The sequence below is a fragment of the Gorilla gorilla genome, chromosome 4 (genome assembly GCF_029281585.2).
Source record: "Gorilla gorilla gorilla isolate KB3781 chromosome 4, NHGRI_mGorGor1-v2.1_pri, whole genome shotgun sequence".
Classification (NCBI taxonomy): domain Eukaryota; kingdom Metazoa; phylum Chordata; class Mammalia; order Primates; family Hominidae; genus Gorilla; species Gorilla gorilla.
In genome coordinates, this window is record NC_073228.2 from 170717915 (window position 1) to 170724170 (window position 6256).

Genomic DNA, 6256 nt, shown 5'->3' on the forward strand with positions numbered 1-6256 from the left:
GAAAAGAGACACAAAAAGGCCCATTAACTCTGAACATCATTTCCGTGTTTCTGCTCCGTATGCCCTCAAGATAGTACTTTTTCCCTGCTGTTCCTTGATTTTTGCCTCTTTTTTTCATTTTTTAAAATGTATTAGAACAGGGTGTTAGTGCAAAATTAGTCATGTATTTACTATAGCCTTTTAGTTCACCTAAACACATTATTTCTGAGAAAATGGTAGAGAACTTTGAGGAATATTCTATTTTAATGGTTGAAAACCTTTCTTTTTAGGAATCCCTTCATCTAATTCATGGCTAAAGTATTTGGTCTCAATTTTTTCTGAATCTGTGTGTGTGTGTTTTAAAGACATTCTCCTTAGCCAACTCTATTTCTTTTTTCTTTTCTTTCCTCTTTTTTTTTTTTTTGTTTTTCAGACAGTCTCACTTTGTTGCCCAGGCTGGAGTGCACTGGCATGATCTTGGCTCACTGCAACCTCTGCCTCCTGGGTTCAAGCGATTCTCCTGTCTCAGCCTCCCAAGTAGCTGGGATTACAGTCGCGGGCCACCACACCCGGCTAATTTTTGTATTTTTAGTAGAGACGGGGTTTCACCATATTGGTCAGGCTGGTCTCGAACTCCTGACCTCAGGTGATCCACCCGCCTCTGCCTCCCAAAGTGCTGGGATTTCCGGCGTGAGCCACCATGCCCGCCCAGCCAACTCTATTTCTAAGACACTTGTTTTGAACACACTAACAGTAGACTCTCATTCTCGCTGTAACACATGCTTACCTGGTTAGGTAAGATTCAATGAAAATTGCTAACTTTCAAATATTTACTATGTCATAAAAACTTGCTACATGATTCCACACACAAACATTTTCTGAAAACTAGCATTTGAAATTACTTTTTACTATTTTTGTGACTCTAGACTTTGAAGGAATGCTTCAATGACAGCTGAGGCGAGACATTTAGCAACGTCTGCCACTGTCCTCTTTGTATTCCGTGCCAGGCACAAGGACTCTTCCTGTTGAAAGTTTTATCATGTACAAGGCTATTAACATTATGAGGATAGGCTGAAGCATGAATAAATGCTGAGACTTACTGATGATGTCATTACACTGGTCAATAAAATACATAGAGGCAAGGGCTTCCCATGATCTCAGGCTCGACTAAATCAGGATACACGAGCAATTAACTCTTTAATTAAGATGAATGGGTGACATTAGCCCTCCTTAAACTCTGCTCGTCAGCATTTACAAGTAGAAAAAGATAGATGCCTCCTTCCCAAGAAATGTAGGTTTTATTTTTCATTCATTGACACAGTCTCATTCTTCCTACTTTGTAAACAAAGTCACTGGAGTATTGGGATGGTCAGAGATATTTTAATGTGTTCCTTCCATCAGTCATATCTCTTACTATGAAAGGCTCCATATTGGAATGTATTCAGTGTTTTATGAAGCTAACTTTACCACTATTGTTATTGAACACAATTGCTTTGCCTTTCTCCCCAATGCACACAAAGAAGATTCACGTCAGAATCTCATAGAAAAAGATGAATGCAGCACAGCATGAAGACAGTATTTATCCATTTGTTCTACTAACAACTGTCCATTGATATCTGCTACTTTGCCAGTAACTTATTTCAAGACTGGAAATCTAGAGCTATATACTTGAGTTCTGCTGTGTCTCAAATTAGTCAGTCTCTTGACCCTACGCAAAAATGTCTCTGAACCTCTGTTTTCTCATTTGTAAAATTTGGTTGCTGGAACAGTTGATCTCTTAATTCTTTTTCAGTAATATTTAACACAGTAAAAATGGACAACAATGGTATGAATCATTGTAGGAACAAAGCGTCGAAACCAACATTGTCTTAAGAGAAATAAAAGGTGATTCATATGTTTCGTATATATAATTTAAAATTCTCTAATAGCCACATTTTTAAAGGTAGAATTAATTTTAACATTTCATTCAATGTATCCAAAATGTCATTCCAACAAGTAATCATATGTAGTTACATGATCTATTTTATATATATTACCGATTTTATAATATTTGTCGTACTATGTCTTTGAGATCCCAGCGCACACCTCAATTTAGACTAGTCTCATTTTGAGTGATCAAAAGCCGCAAGTGGCTAATGGCTAACTTATTGGACAGCACACTTCAAATGTCAACAAATATGAAAACAAATACAACTATATCCTTTAAATATTTGTCTGTTTTGACTAAATGTTTTGAGCAAAAATTTGTCAAATGTATGTTTTATTTATTTATTTATTTATTTTTTAGATGGAGTCTCACCCTGTCTCTAAGACTGGAGTGCAGTGGTGCGATCTCGGCTCACTGCAACCTCTGCCTCCTGTGTCCAAGCGATTGTTGTGCCTCAGCCTCCTGAGTAGCTGGAATTATAGGCATGCACCACCACGCCCAGCTAATATTTTGTATTTTTAGTAGAGAGGAGGTTTTGCCATGTCGGGCAGGCTGGTCTTGAACTCCTGACCTCAGGTGATCCACCCACCTCAGCCTCCCAAAGTGCTAGGATTACAGGCGTGAGCCACCGTGCCTCAAAAAAAAAAAAAAGAAAAAAAAGAATTAAAAACCTTGGATTGTCCATAGGCAATATAATTTACCTGAATAAATTTGATCTCATAAAAAATCACTATTGCACAAACTTTTTTACCACTATGTGGCATAAAATGAAAACATTCAGCTATAGAAAGAGACAATATCCTATTTATGCTCCATCATAAATGGGGACCACTGTCTATTCTTTGCTTAAAAGACACTCAGATATGTGGTTAATGATACCATCTATCTAATGAATCAGATGTTATTATAAATAGAAAGGTGCTACCTATACCATAAAGAAATATACCATTTAAAAGCTGGGTGCAGTGGCTCATGCCTGTAATCCCAGCACTTTGGTAGACTGAGGTGGGAGGATCCCTTGAAGCCAGGAGTAAAAGACCAGCTTGGGCAACAAAGCAAGACCCTATCCCTGAAAAAAAAGGAAGGAAGGAAGAGGAAGGGAGGAAGGAAGGAAGAAAGAAAGGGAGGGAGGGAGGGAAGGAAAGAAAAAGAGAGGAAGGAAGGAATGAAGGAGGGAAGGAAGGAAGGAAGGGGAAAGAAAGAAGAAATATACCATTTAAAAATCAATCTTTTGGCTGGGCATGGTGGCTTACGCCTGTAATCCCAGCACTTTGGGAGGCCGAGGTGGGCGGATCACGAGGTCATCCTGGCTAACATGGTGAAACCCCATCTCTACTAAAAATACAAAAAATTAACCAGGCGTGGTGGCGGGCACCTGTAGTCCCAGCTACTCGGGAGGCTGAAGCAGGAGAATGGCGGGAACCCGGGAGGCAGAATTTGCAGTGAGCCGAGATCACGCCACTGTGCTCCAGCCTGGGCGACAAAGCGAGACTCTGTCTCAAAAAAAAAAAAAAAAGAAAAAAAAATCAATCTTTTATTTCATAACTTACTTTTATTTCTTAGCTTCATTTACATTTTTACACATTAAGTGGAAATCTTAGAATTTCAGGGATAGTGGCAGGTCCGTATTTTCATACTTGGCACATTTCACCTAGCTGATTCTACTTATGCATTTTTCTTGTTTAACTGGACTCAACAAATACAGTCATGAAGTTAAAAAATAAATCGAACTATAGAAAAATATTTTGGTTAGAGATGATAGGTTTTTAAAATTGCAGTTCTTTGTTATCTCACATTATGTGGATGTTTTCAATTTGAGATGTTTCCTCTCATCAATAATAATAATAATAATGTTAACCAAACTATATTTAGCTTTTTATAAGTGCTAGGCACTGTGCAGTGTTGTATATTTTATATAATAGTATCTAACTTAGGTCTGCCTGAATTAAAAAACTCACTGAAAAGTAACCTCTCTAATTCAAAGAAATCTCTCTCATTTATAAACTCTTATGAAAGTTTATTGATACCATTATTTTCTATATCTATGAATATATGTTAATTACCTAGGAGCTTCAGCACTGAAAACATTCAATGAATATTTGTTGAATAAACTATTTAAATAGACTATAAGTTTTCAAATGAGACATTTACTCAGTAAATATCTACATTCAATGTGATAGACCCTTTTTATAGTAAATGAAATAAATATTTTAAAAACTGTCTTTCTATGTGATAGACCTTTACCAATTGAAGGTATACATATTAAAAAATAATCACACACAGTTCTTTGTCTTGTAGAGACTCACAGTCTAGTGTAGGAGACAGATGTTAAAATCAATCGTTCTAAGACCACATTATAAAATGCAACTGTAGAAGATTCAGAAAAGCTGGGAAGAAGAGGCTCAGTTCCCCAGGAGAGAGTAGAACTTAGAGGAATGGGGATACTGCAGAAGAGTTTAGAAGAAGTAGTAGAACATTTATTTCTTTCCTTTTCTTTCTTTCTTTCTTTCTTTCTTTCTCTTTCTTTCTTTCTTTCTTTCTTTCTTTCTTTCCTTCTTTCTCTTTTCTTCCTTTCTCTTCTTTCTTTCTTTTCTTTCTCTCTCTCTCTTTCTTTCTTTTCTTCTTTCTTTCTTTTTTTTAGACAGTGTCTCACTCTGTCGCCGAGGCTGGAGTGCAGTGGCACTATCTCAGCTCACTGCAACCTCTGCCTCTGGGGTCAAGCGATTCTCCTGCCCTAGCCTCCCAAGTAGCTGTGATTACAGTGTCCCACCACCATACCCGACTAATTTTTAGTAGAGACAGGGTTTCACCATGTTGCCCAGGCTGGTCTCAAACTCCTGGTCTCAGGTATCTGCCCGCCTCTGCCTCCCAAAGTGCTGGGATTACAGGCAAGAGCCACTGCACTCAGCCAGAAGTAGTAGACCATTTCTAGGTAGCATAGCGGAGGGTGTCACAAACCAAGGGGACACAAAAATGGGAAAGAATGGAGTGGGCTCTTTTGTCAGTAGCCTGTGAGCTTAAGAATTGGTGCATAGTGGGAACTGGCAGGACCTGTGGGTGGAAAGATGCTTGGGAACTTTATTGGGGATGACACATATGTATATATCATATAGAATTTGACTTTTGTTAGCAATGGAAAATGATTGGAAGTTTTTAGGTAAAGTCATAAAGTCAGATTTCGGTTCACACACCATAATTGTGGCATGAAAATGGTGAACGATTTGAGAAACCCAGACTCTAATTGGAGGCCACTGCAATAAATGAGGGGAGACAAAATGAGTGCCCACGCAAATGTTAAAGGGTAGGTGAGGAGGAGGAAAGGATTTCAAAGCTATTCCTGGGGCTGATTCTACAGGGCTTATTACAGGCAGGTGATGGGAGAAGGGAGACAAGTACAGCTATAAAAGCTCTTAACTAGGAGAATGCTGGTTTTATTAAATATTAAAACAACACTGGACTTAATGTAATCATTTTTGCTGGTTTCAAAAGCACTTTCAGAGTTTAGCAATGTTCCCTGTCAATTATTTGAGTAGTAGTTTATTGTAATGTTGTGGAAAACACCCCGAACAGAGAGTAAGAAAAACTATTTCACAAACTGCCTCTGCAAATTGGGCACAAGAATCCTTAGCTCTGAAGAACTCATAGAAAATGGTGAGGATTAAAGCTATAAGCAACCTTTGGCTGTGGAAAAAAACATAACTTCTCTGATTCTTCTTTCTAGTCTAGTATTTGGAGACAAAGTAGTTAATTAAGCACGTGTGTGTTTTCAAAATCAGTCACAGTAAGTATTCTTGAGGAAAGACCTTGCAATCATACCAAATGTTCCCCAAAATATAAAAGTTAGTTACGACTTTAATGAGATGGGGAACATAAAGCAAAGCTGTATGTACTTTCTCTTACACCCCCAAAAAACAAAAACAAAAAGTTTGGAGAAACCAAATGACTATCTAAAACTATCCTTTTTCAAATCTTCCCAAAAGAAAAAAGAGAATTAGAAGGTCAGTTTAGACAAGGTCACAAATTGTCAAATTGCTATTATTAATAGTAGTAATATAAAAATAAGTCATCATTATGTTCCTATTGATACATTATGATATTACACTTGTACTGTAAACAGGACCATCATTGGCCACATGAATCTTTTGAGTTGTGGGATACATAATTCAGTGGCTCTTCCTTGAGAACCATTTGCTTTTCAGGAGACATTTGGCAATTTTTGGTTGTCACAACTGAAGATTCTTGTTGGCATCAACAAGGTCGAGACCAGGGATGCTGCAAATATGTTACAATGCACAGGATGGCCCCGGCTCACCTCCGATAAAAAAGTATCTGGTCTGTCACACCTGTAAT